Below are 15,932 nucleotides of genomic sequence, written 5' to 3'. Positions count from 1 at the left end.
TGTTTAAATTATGTACAAAACGTTTTGGAAGGTTAAAAAAGTACATAAATTGACATAAAATATCAATGAGAAAGGATATTTTTATTATTAATTTGCTGTTTAGTAGAGAAAAAACACTTTGACATCAATTACTTATTTTTTCTCAGGGAAAATAATTATGGCGGCAGTAGGTTTTGAACCAATTCCTCCAAAGAATCTGGAACTTTAATCCATCACCTTAGACACTGCTGATTTTTAGCTAATGCATCTGGATCATATTGATCAGATCTTGAGGAGAAAGGACTTTATTATTATTGATTTTCTTATTAGTGGAGAAAAACACATTGCCATCACTGACTGACATTTTCATAGTAAAATCATTATGGAAGCAGTGGGATTCAGACCCACGCCTCCAGAGAGACTGGAACCTAAATCCAGTGCCTTAGACCGCTTGCCCTTGCTACCCCATGGATACTTTTGACTCAAAGCTCAGAGTTCTGGATCATATAGTTAAGATTACAAGAAAAAAATGTGTAGTTATAAATCAATACTTGAAAAGAAGTGTCATGTTAAAAGTGTTTAAAATACAAAACTTTAAAAAAGGTACAAAATTAGCAGACAATATTAATTAGAAAGGATTTTTTATTATTGACTTGCTGTTTAGTGGAGAAAAACACTTTGACATCAATGACAGTCGTTTTATCTTGAAAATAATTATGACAGCAGTGGAATTTGAACCCATGCCTCCAAACAGACTGGAGCCTTAATGCAGCATCTTAGACCGCTCAGCCACATTTCTACCTTGACTCCATAGCTCATAGTTTATAATTTTACATATTATTTTTACATTTTGAGAAGACTCTTGACATTATGATAAACTGTTTTAAAATCTAGGGCAGATGATGAACTTTTTAACCTACCAATATTTTATTTTAGCAGCTTAGTGGCCTTAGACCGCTCGGCCCTGGTACCAAATGAACACTCTTAGCTCACAGATCTGGGCCATATAGCACAGATAACAGTACAAATATTTTTTTTTGTTTTAAATAAATACTTAAAAAGAAGTGTCATACCAAAAGTGTTTAAGTTATGTACAAAATGTTTTGGAAGGTTAAAAGAGTACATCAATTGACATAAAATATTAATGAGAAAGGATTTTTTTATTATTCATTTGCTGTTTAGTAAAGAAAAACACTTTGACATCAATGACTTATTTTTTCTTAGGAAAAATAATTATGGCGGCAGTAGGTTTTGATCCAAAGCCTCCCAAGAAACTGGAACCTTAATCCAGCGCCTTAGACACTGCTGATTTTTAGCTCATGCATCTGGATCATATCAATCAGCTATTGAGGAGAAAAGTCTTTATTATTATTGTTTTTCTTAATAGTGGAGAAAAACATTTTGTCATCACTGACTGATGTTTTCATAGTAAAATCGTTATGGCAGCAGTGGGATTTGAACCCACGCCTCCAGAAAGACTGGAGCCTAAATCCAGCGCCTTAGACCGCTCGGCCATGCTACCACATGGACCTGTCTGACTGAATGCTCACAGTTCTGGGACATACAGTTGAGATTACAGGAAAAAAAATGTGTTATTTAAAATCAATACTTGAAAAGAAGTGTCATGTTACAAGTATTTAAAATACAAAAAGTTAAGGAAGCATAAAAAAGGTACAAAATTAGTAGACAATATTAATGAGTAAGGATTTTTTATTAATGATTTGCTGTTTAGTAGAGTAAAACAGTTTGACATCAATAAATGTGATTTTCTCTTGAAAATAATTATGGCAGCAGAGGGATTTGAACCCACGCCTCCAAAGAGACTAGAGCCTTAATCCAGCGATTTAGACTGCTCGGCCATGCTACCACATATCTATTTTGGCTCCAAAGGTCATAGTTTATTATTTTACATATTATTTTTAAAGTTTGAGAAGACTCTTGAAATTGTGATAAACTGTTTTAAAATCTAGGACAGATGATGAACTTTTCAACCTTCCAATATTTTACTTTAGCAACTTAGTGGCCTTAGACCGCTTGGCCATGGTACCACATGGACACTCTTAGCTCACAGATCTGGGTCATATAGCTCAGGTTACAGTAAAAACATTTTTTTAAATCAATATTTAAAAAGAAGTGTAATGCAAAAAGTGTTTAAATTATGTACAAAACGTTTTGGAAGGTTAAAAAAGTACATAAATTGACATAAAATATCAATGAGAAAGGATATTTTTATTATTCATTTGCTGTTTAGTAGAGAAAAAACACTTTGACATCAATTACTTATTTTTTCTCAGGGAAAATAATTATGGTGGCAGTAGGTTTTGAACCAATTCCTCCAAAGAATCTGGAACTTTAATCCAGCACCTTAGACACTGCTGATTTTTAGCTAATGCATCTGGATCATATTGATCAGATGTTGAGGAGAAAGGACTTTATTATTATTGATTTTCTTATTAGTGGAGAAAAACACATTGCCATCACTGACTGCAATTTTCATAGTAAAATCATTATGGAAGCAGTGGGATTCAGACCCACGCCTCCAGAGAGACTGGAGCCTAAATCCAGTGCCTTAGACCGCTCGCCCTTGCTACCCCATGGATACTTTTGACTCAAAGCTCAGAGTTCTGGATCATATAGTTAAGATTACAAGAAAAAAATGTGTAGTTATAAATCAATACTTGAAAAGAAGTGTCATGTTAAAAGTGTTTAAAATACAAAAATTTAAAAAAGGTACAAAATTAGAAGATAATATTAATTAGAAAGGATTTTTTTATTATTGACTTGCTGTTTAGTGGAGAAAAACACTTTGACATCAATGACAGTCGTTTTATCTTGAAAATAATTATGACAGCAGTGGAATTTGAACCCATGCCTCCAAACAGACTGGAGCCTTAATGCAGCATCTTAGACCGCTCAGCCACATTTCTACCTTGACTCCATAGCTCATAGTTTATAATTTTACATATTATTTTTACATTTTGAGAAGACTCTTGACATTATGATAAACTGTTTTAAAATCTAGGGCAGATGATGAACTTTTTAACCTACCAATATTTTATTTTAGCAGCTTAGTGGCCTTAGACCACTAGGCCCTGGTACCAAATGAACACTCTTAGCTCACAAATCTGGGCCATATAGCACAGATAACAGTACAAATATTTTTTTTTGTTTTAAATAAATACTTAAAAAGAAGTGTCATACCAAAAGTGTTTAAGTTATGTACAAAATGTTTTGGAAGGTTAAAAGAGTACATCAATTGACATAAAATATTAATGAGAAAGGATTTTTTTATTATTCATTTGCTGTTTAGTAAAGAAAAACACTTTGACATCAATGACTTATTTTTTCTTAGGAAAAATAATTATGGCGGCAGTAGATTTTGATCCAAAGCCTCCCAAGAAACTGGAACCTTAATCCAGCGCCTTAGACACTGCTGATTTTTAGCTCATGCATCTGGATCATATCAATCAGCTATTGAGGAGAAAAGTCTTTATTATTATTGTTTTTCTTAATAGTGGAGAAAAACATTTTGTCATCACTGACTGATGTTTTCATAGTAAAATTGTTATGGCAGCAGTGGGATTTGAACCCACGCCTCCAGAAAGACTGGAGCCTAAATCCAGCGCCTTAGACCGCTCGGACATGCTACCACATGGACCTGTCTGACTGAATGCTCACAGTTCTGGGACATACAGTTGAGATTACAGGAAAAAAAATGTGTTGTTTTAAATCAATACTTGAAAAGAAGTGTCATGTTACAAGTATTTAAAATACAAAAAGTTAAGGAAGCATAAAAAAGGTACAAAATTAGTAGACAATATTAATGAGTAAGGATTTTTTATTAATGATTTGCTGTTTAGTAGAGTAAAACAGTTTGACATCAATAAATGTCATTTTCTCTTGAAAATAATTATGGCAGCAGAGGGATTTGAACCCACGCCTCCAAAGAGACTAGAGCCTTAATCCAGCGATCTAGACTGCTCGGCCATGCTACCACATATCTATTTTGGCTCCAAAGGTCATAGTTTATTATTTTACATATTATTTTTAAAGTTTGAGAAGACTCTTGAAATTGTGATAAACTGTTTTAAAATCTAGGACAGATAAAGAAATTTTCAACCTTCCAATATTTTACTTTAGCAACTTAGTGGCCTTAGACCACTTGGCCATGGTACCACATGGACACTCTTAGCTCACAGATCTGGGTCATATAGCTCAGGTTACAGTAAAAACATTTTTTTAAATCAATATTTAAAAAGAAGTGTAATGCAAAAAGTGTTTAAATTATGTACAAAACGTTTTGGAAGGTTAAAAAAGTACATAAATTGACATAAAATATCAATGAGAAAGGATATTTTTATTATTAATTTGCTGTTTAGTAGAGAAAAAACACTTTGACATCAATTACTTATTTTTTCTCAGGGAAAATAATTATGGCGGCAGTAGGTTTTGAACCAATTCCTCCAAAGAATCTGGAACTTTAATCCATCACCTTAGACACTGCTGATTTTTAGCTAATGCATCTGGATCATATTGATCAGATCTTGAGGAGAAAGGACTTTATTATTATTGATTTTCTTATTAGTGGAGAAAAACACATTGCCATCACTGACTGACATTTTCATAGTAAAATCATTATGGAAGCAGTGGGATTCAGACCCACGCCTCCAGAGAGACTGGAACCTAAATCCAGTGCCTTAGACCGCTTGCCCTTGCTACCCCATGGATACTTTTGACTCAAAGCTCAGAGTTCTGGATCATATAGTTAAGATTACAAGAAAAAAATGTGTAGTTATAAATCAATACTTGAAAAGAAGTGTCATGTTAAAAGTGTTTAAAATACAAAACTTTAAAAAAGGTACAAAATTAGCAGACAATATTAATTAGAAAGGATTTTTTATTATTGACTTGCTGTTTAGTGGAGAAAAACACTTTGACATCAATGACAGTCGTTTTATCTTGAAAATAATTATGACAGCAGTGGAATTTGAACCCATGCCTCCAAACAGACTGGAGCCTTAATGCAGCATCTTAGACCGCTCAGCCACATTTCTACCTTGACTCCATAGCTCATAGTTTATAATTTTACATATTATTTTTACATTTTGAGAAGACTCTTGACATTATGATAAACTGTTTTAAAATCTAGGGCAGATGATGAACTTTTTAACCTACCAATATTTTATTTTAGCAGCTTAGTGGCCTTAGACCGCTCGGCCCTGGTACCAAATGAACACTCTTAGCTCACAGATCTGGGCCATATAGCACAGATAACAGTACAAATATTTTTTTTTGTTTTAAATAAATACTTAAAAAGAAGTGTCATACCAAAAGTGTTTAAGTTATGTACAAAATGTTTTGGAAGGTTAAAAGAGTACATCAATTGACATAAAATATTAATGAGAAAGGATTTTTTTATTATTCATTTGCTGTTTAGTAAAGAAAAACACTTTGACATCAATGACTTATTTTTTCTTAGGAAAAATAATTATGGCGGCAGTAGGTTTTGATCCAAAGCCTCCCAAGAAACTGGAACCTTAATCCAGCGCCTTAGACACTGCTGATTTTTAGCTCATGCATCTGGATCATATCAATCAGCTATTGAGGAGAAAAGTCTTTATTATTATTGTTTTTCTTAATAGTGGAGAAAAACATTTTGTCATCACTGACTGATGTTTTCATAGTAAAATCGTTATGGCAGCAGTGGGATTTGAACCCACGCCTCCAGAAAGACTGGAGCCTAAATCCAGCGCCTTAGACCGCTCGGCCATGCTACCACATGGACCTGTCTGACTGAATGCTCACAGTTCTGGGACATACAGTTGAGATTACAGGAAAAAAAATGTGTTATTTAAAATCAATACTTGAAAAGAAGTGTCATGTTACAAGTATTTAAAATACAAAAAGTTAAGGAAGCATAAAAAAGGTACAAAATTAGTAGACAATATTAATGAGTAAGGATTTTTTATTAATGATTTGCTGTTTAGTAGAGTAAAACAGTTTGACATCAATAAATGTGATTTTCTCTTGAAAATAATTATGGCAGCAGAGGGATTTGAACCCACGCCTCCAAAGAGACTAGAGCCTTAATCCAGCGATTTAGACTGCTCGGCCATGCTACCACATATCTATTTTGGCTCCAAAGGTCATAGTTTATTATTTTACATATTATTTTTAAAGTTTGAGAAGACTCTTGAAATTGTGATAAACTGTTTTAAAATCTAGGACAGATGATGAACTTTTCAACCTTCCAATATTTTACTTTAGCAACTTAGTGGCCTTAGACCGCTTGGCCATGGTACCACATGGACACTCTTAGCTCACAGATCTGGGTCATATAGCTCAGGTTACAGTAAAAACATTTTTTTAAATCAATATTTAAAAAGAAGTGTAATGCAAAAAGTGTTTAAATTATGTACAAAACGTTTTGGAAGGTTAAAAAAGTACATAAATTGACATAAAATATCAATGAGAAAGGATATTTTTATTATTCATTTGCTGTTTAGTAGAGAAAAAACACTTTGACATCAATTACTTATTTTTTCTCAGGGAAAATAATTATGGTGGCAGTAGGTTTTGAACCAATTCCTCCAAAGAATCTGGAACTTTAATCCAGCACCTTAGACACTGCTGATTTTTAGCTAATGCATCTGGATCATATTGATCAGATGTTGAGGAGAAAGGACTTTATTATTATTGATTTTCTTATTAGTGGAGAAAAACACATTGCCATCACTGACTGCAATTTTCATAGTAAAATCATTATGGAAGCAGTGGGATTCAGACCCACGCCTCCAGAGAGACTGGAGCCTAAATCCAGTGCCTTAGACCGCTCGCCCTTGCTACCCCATGGATACTTTTGACTCAAAGCTCAGAGTTCTGGATCATATAGTTAAGATTACAAGAAAAAAATGTGTAGTTATAAATCAATACTTGAAAAGAAGTGTCATGTTAAAAGTGTTTAAAATACAAAAATTTAAAAAAGGTACAAAATTAGAAGATAATATTAATTAGAAAGGATTTTTTTATTATTGACTTGCTGTTTAGTGGAGAAAAACACTTTGACATCAATGACAGTCGTTTTATCTTGAAAATAATTATGACAGCAGTGGAATTTGAACCCATGCCTCCAAACAGACTGGAGCCTTAATGCAGCATCTTAGACCGCTCAGCCACATTTCTACCTTGACTCCATAGCTCATAGTTTATAATTTTACATATTATTTTTACATTTTGAGAAGACTCTTGACATTATGATAAACTGTTTTAAAATCTAGGGCAGATGATGAACTTTTTAACCTACCAATATTTTATTTTAGCAGCTTAGTGGCCTTAGACCACTAGGCCCTGGTACCAAATGAACACTCTTAGCTCACAAATCTGGGCCATATAGCACAGATAACAGTACAAATATTTTTTTTTGTTTTAAATAAATACTTAAAAAGAAGTGTCATACCAAAAGTGTTTAAGTTATGTACAAAATGTTTTGGAAGGTTAAAAGAGTACATCAATTGACATAAAATATTAATGAGAAAGGATTTTTTTATTATTCATTTGCTGTTTAGTAAAGAAAAACACTTTGACATCAATGACTTATTTTTTCTTAGGAAAAATAATTATGGCGGCAGTAGATTTTGATCCAAAGCCTCCCAAGAAACTGGAACCTTAATCCAGCGCCTTAGACACTGCTGATTTTTAGCTCATGCATCTGGATCATATCAATCAGCTATTGAGGAGAAAAGTCTTTATTATTATTGTTTTTCTTAATAGTGGAGAAAAACATTTTGTCATCACTGACTGATGTTTTCATAGTAAAATTGTTATGGCAGCAGTGGGATTTGAACCCACGCCTCCAGAAAGACTGGAGCCTAAATCCAGCGCCTTAGACCGCTCGGACATGCTACCACATGGACCTGTCTGACTGAATGCTCACAGTTCTGGGACATACAGTTGAGATTACAGGAAAAAAAATGTGTTGTTTTAAATCAATACTTGAAAAGAAGTGTCATGTTACAAGTATTTAAAATACAAAAAGTTAAGGAAGCATAAAAAAGGTACAAAATTAGTAGACAATATTAATGAGTAAGGATTTTTTATTAATGATTTGCTGTTTAGTAGAGTAAAACAGTTTGACATCAATAAATGTCATTTTCTCTTGAAAATAATTATGGCAGCAGAGGGATTTGAACACACGCCTCCAAAGAGACTAGAGCCTTAATCCAGCGATTTAGACTGCTCGGCCATGCTACCACATATCTATTTTGGCTCCAAAGGTCATAGTTTATTATTTTACATATTATTTTTAAAGTTTGAGAAGACTCTTGAAATTGTGATAAACTGTTTTAAAATCTAGGACAGATGATGAACTTTTCAACCTTCCAATATTTTACTTTAGCAACTTAGTGGCCTTAGACCGCTTGGCCATAGTACGACATGGACACTCTTAGCTCACAGATCTGGGTCATATAGCTCAGGTTACAGTAAAAACATTTTTTTAAATCAATATTTAAAAAGAAGTGTATTGCAAAAAGTGTTTAAATTATGTACAAAACGTTTTGGAAGGTTAAAAAAGTACATAAATTGACATAAAATATCAATGAGAAAGGATATTTTTATTATTCATTTGCTGTTTAGTAGAGAAAAAACACTTTGACATCAATTACTTATTTTTTCTCAGGGAAAATAATTATGGCGGCAGTAGGTTTTGAACCAATTCCTCCAAAGAATCTGGAACTTTAATCCAGCACCTTAGACACTGCTGATTTTTAGCTAATGCATCTGGATCATATTGATCAGATGTTGAGGAGAAAGGACTTTATTATTATTGATTTTCTTATTAGTGGAGAAAAACACATTGCCATCACTGACTGACATTTTCATAGTAAAATCATTATGGAAGCAGTGGGATTCAGACCCACGCCTCCAGAGAGACTGGAACCTAAATCCAGTGCCTTAGACCGCTCGCCCTTGCTACCCCATGGATACTTTTGACTCAAAGCTCAGAGTTCTGGATCATATAGTTAAGATTACAAGAAAAAATTGTGTAGTTATAAATCAATACTTGAAAAGAAGTGTCATGTTAAAAGTGTTTAAAATACAAAAATTTAAAAAAGGTACAAAATTAGAAGATAATATTAATTAGAAAGGATTTTTTATTATTGACTTGCTGTTTAGTGGAGAAAAACACTTTGACATCAATGACAGTCGTTTTATCTTGAAAATAATTATGACAGCAGTGGAATTTGAACCCATGCCTCCAAACAGACTGGAGCCTTAATGCAGCATCTTAGACCGCTCAGCCACATATCTACCTTGACTCCATAGCTCATAGTTTATAATTTTACATATTATTTTTACATTTTGAGAAGACTCTTGACATTATGATAAACTGTTTTAAAATCTAGGGCAGATGATGAACTTTTTAACCTACCAATATTTTATTTTAGCAGCTTAGTGGCCTTAGACCGCTAGGCCCTGGTACCAAATGAACACTCTTAGCTCACAGATCTGGGCCATATAGCACAGATAACAGTACAAACATTTTTTTTTAAATAAATACTTAAAAAGAAGTGTCATACCAAAAGTGTTTAAGTTATGTACAAAATGTTTTGGAAGGTTAAAAGAGTACATCAATTGACATAAAATATTAATAAGAAAGGATTTTTTTATTATTCATTTGCTGTTTAGTAAAGAAAAACACTTTGACATCAATGACTTATTTTTTCTTAGGAAAAATAATTATGGCGGCAGTAGATTTTGATCCAAAGCCTCCCAAGAAACTGGAACCTTAATCCAGCGCCTTAGACACTGCTGATTTTTAGCTCATGCATCTGGATCATATCAATCAGCTATTGAGGAGAAAAGTCTTTATTATTATTGTTTTTCTTAATAGTGGAGAAAAACATTTTGTCATCACTGACTGATGTTTTCATAGTAAAATCGTTATGGCAGCAGTGGGATTTGAACCCACGCCTCCAGAAAGACTGGAGCCTAAATCCAGCGCCTTAGACCGCTCGGACATGCTACCACATGGACCTGTCTGACTGAATGCTCACAGTTCTGGGACATACAGTTGAGATTACAGGAAAAAAATGTGTTGTTTTAAATCAATACTTGAAAAGAAGTGTCATGTTACAAGTATTTAAAATACAAAAAGTTAAGGAAGCATAAAAAAGGTACAAAATTAGTAGACAATATTAATGAGTAAGGATTTTTTATTAATGATTTGCTGTTTAGTAGAGTAAAACAGTTTGACATCAATAAATGTCATTTTCTCTTGAAAATAATTATGGCAGCAGAGGGATTTGAACACACGCCTCCAAAGAGACTAGAGCCTTAATCCAGCGATTTAGACTGCTCGGCCATGCTACCACATATCTATTTTGGCTCCAAAGGTCATAGTTTATTATTTTACATATTATTTTTAAAGTTTGAGAAGACTCTTGAAATTGTGATAAACTGTTTTAAAATCTAGGACAGATGATGAACTTTTCAACCTTCCAATATTTTACTTTAGCAACTTAGTGGCCTTAGACCGCTTGGCCATAGTACGACATGGACACTCTTAGCTCACAGATCTGGGTCATATAGCTCAGGTTACAGTAAAAACATTTTTTTAAATCAATATTTAAAAAGAAGTGTATTGCAAAAAGTGTTTAAATTATGTACAAAACGTTTTGGAAGGTTAAAAAAGTACATAAATTGACATAAAATATCAATGAGAAAGGATATTTTTATTATTCATTTGCTGTTTAGTAGAGAAAAAACACTTTGACATCAATTACTTATTTTTTCTCAGGGAAAATAATTATGGCGGCAGTAGGTTTTGAACCAATTCCTCCAAAGAATCTGGAACTTTAATCCAGCACCTTAGACACTGCTGATTTTTAGCTAATGCATCTGGATCATATTGATCAGATGTTGAGGAGAAAGGACTTTATTATTATTGATTTTCTTATTAGTGGAGAAAAACACATTGCCATCACTGACTGACATTTTCATAGTAAAATCATTATGGAAGCAGTGGGATTCAGACCCACGCCTCCAGAGAGACTGGAACCTAAATCCAGTGCCTTAGACCGCTCGCCCTTGCTACCCCATGGATACTTTTGACTCAAAGCTCAGAGTTCTGGATCATATAGTTAAGATTACAAGAAAAAATTGTGTAGTTATAAATCAATACTTGAAAAGAAGTGTCATGTTAAAAGTGTTTAAAATACAAAAATTTAAAAAAGGTACAAAATTAGAAGATAATATTAATTAGAAAGGATTTTTTATTATTGACTTGCTGTTTAGTGGAGAAAAACACTTTGACATCAATGACAGTCGTTTTATCTTGAAAATAATTATGACAGCAGTGGAATTTGAACCCATGCCTCCAAACAGACTGGAGCCTTAATGCAGCATCTTAGACCGCTCAGCCACATATCTACCTTGACTCCATAGCTCATAGTTTATAATTTTACATATTATTTTTACATTTTGAGAAGACTCTTGACATTATGATAAACTGTTTTAAAATCTAGGGCAGATGATGAACTTTTTAACCTACCAATATTTTATTTTAGCAGCTTAGTGGCCTTAGACCGCTAGGCCCTGGTACCAAATGAACACTCTTAGCTCACAGATCTGGGCCATATAGCACAGATAACAGTACAAACATTTTTTTTTAAATAAATACTTAAAAAGAAGTGTCATACCAAAAGTGTTTAAGTTATGTACAAAATGTTTTGGAAGGTTAAAAGAGTACATCAATTGACATAAAATATTAATAAGAAAGGATTTTTTTATTATTCATTTGCTGTTTAGTAAAGAAAAACACTTTGACATCAATGACTTATTTTTTCTTAGGAAAAATAATTATGGCGGCAGTAGATTTTGATCCAAAGCCTCCCAAGAAACTGGAACCTTAATCCAGCGCCTTAGACACTGCTGATTTTTAGCTCATGCATCTGGATCATATCAATCAGCTATTGAGGAGAAAAGTCTTTATTATTATTGTTTTTCTTAATAGTGGAGAAAAACATTTTGTCATCACTGACTGATGTTTTCATAGTAAAATCGTTATGGCGGCAGTGGGATTTGAACCCACGCCTCCAGAAAGACTGGAGCCTAAATCCAGCGCCTTAGACCGCTCGGACATGCTACCACATGGACCTGTCTGACTGAATGCTCACAGTTCTGGGACATACAGTTGAGATTACAGGAAAAAAATGTGTTGTTTTAAATCAATACTTGAAAAGAAGTGTCATGTTACAAGTATTTAAAATACAAAAAGTTAAGGAAGCATAAAAAAGGTACAAAATTAGTAGACAATATTAATGAGTAAGGATTTTTTATTAATGATTTGCTGTTTAGTAGAGTAAAACAGTTTGACATCAATAAATGTCATTTTCTCTTGAAAATAATTATGGCAGCAGAGGGATTTGAACACACGCCTCCAAAGAGACTAGAGCCTTAATCCAGCGATTTAGACTGCTCGGCCATGCTACCACATATCTATTTTGGCTCCAAAGGTCATAGTTTATTATTTTACATATTATTTTTAAAGTTTGAGAAGACTCTTGAAATTGTGATAAACTGTTTTAAAATCTAGGACAGATGATGAACTTTTCAACCTTCCAATATTTTACTTTAGCAACTTAGTGGCCTTAGACCGCTTGGCCATAGTACGACATGGACACTCTTAGCTCACAGATCTGGGTCATATAGCTCAGGTTACAGTAAAAACATTTTTTTAAATCAATATTTAAAAAGAAGTGTATTGCAAAAAGTGTTTAAATTATGTACAAAACGTTTTGGAAGTTTAAAAAAGTACATAAATTGACATAAAATATCAATGAGAAAGGATATTTTTATTATTCATTTGCTGTTTAGTAGAGAAAAAACACTTTGACATCAATTACTTATTTTTTCTCAGGGAAAATAATTATGGCGGCAGTAGGTTTTGAACCAATTCCTCCAAAGAATCTGGAACTTTAATCCAGCACCTTAGACACTGCTGATTTTTAGCTAATGCATCTGGATCATATTGATCAGATGTTGAGGAGAAAGGACTTTATTATTATTGATTTTCTTATTAGTGGAGAAAAACACATTGCCATCACTGACTGACATTTTCATAGTAAAATCATTATGGAAGCAGTGGGATTCAGACCCACGCCTCCAGAGAGACTGGAACCTAAATCCAGTGCCTTAGACCGCTCGCCCTTGCTACCCCATGGATACTTTTGACTCAAAGCTCAGAGTTCTGGATCATATAGTTAAGATTACAAGAAAAAATTGTGTAGTTATAAATCAATACTTGAAAAGAAGTGTCATGTTAAAAGTGTTTAAAATACAAAAATTTAAAAAAGGTACAAAATTAGAAGATAATATTAATTAGAAAGGATTTTTTATTATTGACTTGCTGTTTAGTGGAGAAAAACACTTTGACATCAATGACAGTCGTTTTATCTTGAAAATAATTATGACAGCAGTGGAATTTGAACCCATGCCTCCAAACAGACTGGAGCCTTAATGCAGCATCTTAGACCGCTCAGCCACATTTCTACCTTGACTCCATAGCTCATAGTTTATAATTTTACATATTATTTTTACATTTTGAGAAGACTCTTGCAATTATGATAAACTGTTTTAAAATCTAGGGCAGATGATGAACTTTTTAACCTACCAATATTTTATTTTAGCAGCTTAGTGGCCTTAGACCGCTCGGCCATGGTACCAAATGAACACTCTTAGCTCACAGATCAGGGCCATATAGCACAGATTACAGTACAAACATTTTTTTTTGTTTTAAATAAATACTTAAAAAGAAGTGTCATACCAAAAGTGTTTAAGTTATGTACAAAATGTTTTGGAAGGTTAAAAAAGTACATCAATTGACATAAAATATTAATGAGAAAGGATTTTTTTATTATTCATTTGCTGTTTAGTAAAGAAAAACACTTTGACATCAATGACTTATTTTTTCTTAGGAAAAATAATTATGGCGGCAGTAGGTTTTGATCCAAAGCCTCCCAAGAAACTGGAACCTTAATCCAGCGCCTTAGACACTGCTGATTTTTAGCTCATGCATCTGGATCATATCAATCAGCTATTGAGGAGAAAAGTCTTTATTATTATTGTTTTTCTTATTAGTGGAGAAAAACATTTTGTCATCACTGACTGATGTTTTCATAGTAAAATCATTATGTCAGCAGTGGGATTTGAACCCACGCCTCCAGAGAGACTGGAGCCTAAATCCAGCGCCTTAGACCACTCGGGCATGCTACCACATGGACCTGTCTGACTGAATGCTCACAGTTCTGGATCATACAGTTGAGATTACAGGAAAAAAATGTGTTGTTTTAAATCAATACTTGAAAAGAAGTGTCATGTTACAAGTATTTAAAATACAAAAAGTTAAGGAAGCATAAAAAAGGTACAAAATTAGTAGACAATATTAATGAGTAAGGATTTTTTATTATTGATTTGCTGTTTAGTAGAGTAAAACAGTTTGACATCAATAAATGTGATTTTCTCTTGAAAATAATTATGGCAGCAGTGGGATTTGAACCCACGCCTCCAAAGAGACTGGAGCCTTAATCCAGCGCCTTAGACCGCTTATCTATTTTGGCTCCAAAGGTCATAGTTTATTATTTTACATATTATTTTTAAAGTTTGAGAAGACTCTTGAAATTGTGATAAACTGTTTTAAAATCTAGGACAGATGATGAACTTTTCAACCTTCCAATATTTTACTTTAGCAACTTAGTGGCCTTAGACCGCTTGACCATGGTACCACATGGACACTCTTAGCTCACAGATCTGGGTCATATAGCTCAGGTTACAGTAAAAACATTTTTTTAAATCAATATTTAAAAAGAAGTGTAATGCAAAAAGTGTTTAAATTATGTACAAAACGTTTTGGAAGGTTAAAAAAGTACATAAATTGACATAAAATATCAATGAGAAATGATATTTTTATTATTCATTTGCTGTTTAGTAGAGAAAAAACACTTTGACATCAATTACTTATTTTTTCTCAGGGAAAATAATTATGGCGGCAGTAGGTTTTGAACCAATTCCTCCAAAGAATCTGGAACTTTAATCCAGCACCTTAGACACTGCTGATTTTTAGCTAATGCATCTGGATCATATTGATCAGATCTTGAGGAGAAAGGACTTTATTATTATTGATTTTCTTATTAGTGGAGAAAAACACATTGCCATCACTGACTGACATTTTCATAGTAAAATCATTATGGAAGCAGTGGGATTCAGACCCACGCCTCCAGAGAGACTGGAACCTAAATCCAGTGCCTTAGACCGCTCGCCCTTGCTACCCCATGGATACTTTTGACTCAAAGCTCAGAGTTCTGGATCATATAGTTAAGATTACAAGAAAAAATTGTGTAGTTATAAATCAATACTTGAAAAGAAGTGTCATGTTAAAAGTGTTTAAAATACAAAAATTTAAAAAAGGTACAAAATTAGAAGATAATATTAATTAGAAAGGATTTTTTATTATTGACTTGCTGTTTAGTGGAGAAAAACACTTTGACATCAATGACAGTCGTTTTTTCTTGAAAATAATTATGACAGCAGTGGAATTTGAACCCATGCCTCCAAACAGACAGGAGCCTTAATGCAGCATCTTAGACCGCTCAGCCACATTTCTACCTTGACTCCATAGCTCATAGTTTATAATTTTACATATTATTTTTACATTTTGAGAAGACTCTTGACATTATGATAAACTGTTTTAAAATCTAGGGCAGATGATGAACTTTTTAACCTATCAATATTTTATTTTAGCAGCTTAGTGGCCTTAGACCGCTAGGCCCTGGTACCAAATGAACACTCTTAGCTCACAGATCTGGGCCATATAGCACAGATAACAGTACAAATATTTTTTTTTGTTTTAAATAAATACTTAAAAAGAAGTGTCATACCAAAAGTGTTTAAGTTAT

General features: G+C 33.3%; 7 non-coding genes across 7 annotated transcripts; all 7 read right to left on the bottom strand.

Moving 5' to 3' along the window:
* Positions 1–1,419: 1,419 nt before the first annotated feature.
* TRNAL-UAG (transfer RNA leucine (anticodon UAG)) lies at positions 1,420–1,501 on the bottom strand. The gene has a single exon. It is a non-coding gene; the product is annotated as a tRNA-Leu (tRNA).
* A 2,046-nt stretch (positions 1,502–3,547) lies between these two features.
* TRNAL-UAG (transfer RNA leucine (anticodon UAG)) lies at positions 3,548–3,629 on the bottom strand. Its single transcript has one exon. It is a non-coding gene; the product is annotated as a tRNA-Leu (tRNA).
* A 2,045-nt stretch (positions 3,630–5,674) lies between these two features.
* TRNAL-UAG (transfer RNA leucine (anticodon UAG)) lies at positions 5,675–5,756 on the bottom strand. The gene has a single exon. It is a non-coding gene; the product is annotated as a tRNA-Leu (tRNA).
* Positions 5,757–7,802: 2,046 nt separating this feature from the next.
* On the bottom strand, positions 7,803–7,884 carry TRNAL-UAG (transfer RNA leucine (anticodon UAG)). The gene has a single exon. It is a non-coding gene; the product is annotated as a tRNA-Leu (tRNA).
* Positions 7,885–9,924: 2,040 nt separating this feature from the next.
* On the bottom strand, positions 9,925–10,006 carry TRNAL-UAG (transfer RNA leucine (anticodon UAG)). The gene has a single exon. It is a non-coding gene; the product is annotated as a tRNA-Leu (tRNA).
* Positions 10,007–12,045: 2,039 nt separating this feature from the next.
* Positions 12,046–12,127, bottom strand: TRNAL-UAG (transfer RNA leucine (anticodon UAG)). The gene has a single exon. It is a non-coding gene; the product is annotated as a tRNA-Leu (tRNA).
* Positions 12,128–14,171: 2,044 nt separating this feature from the next.
* Positions 14,172–14,253, bottom strand: TRNAL-UAG (transfer RNA leucine (anticodon UAG)). The gene has a single exon. It is a non-coding gene; the product is annotated as a tRNA-Leu (tRNA).
* Positions 14,254–15,932: the final 1,679 nt, after the last annotated feature.

This window comes from Pseudophryne corroboree, chromosome 3 (genome assembly GCF_028390025.1).
Source record: "Pseudophryne corroboree isolate aPseCor3 chromosome 3, aPseCor3.hap2, whole genome shotgun sequence".
NCBI lineage: Eukaryota > Metazoa > Chordata > Amphibia > Anura > Myobatrachidae > Pseudophryne > Pseudophryne corroboree.
This window is presented reverse-complemented; position numbering and strand designations above follow the sequence as displayed.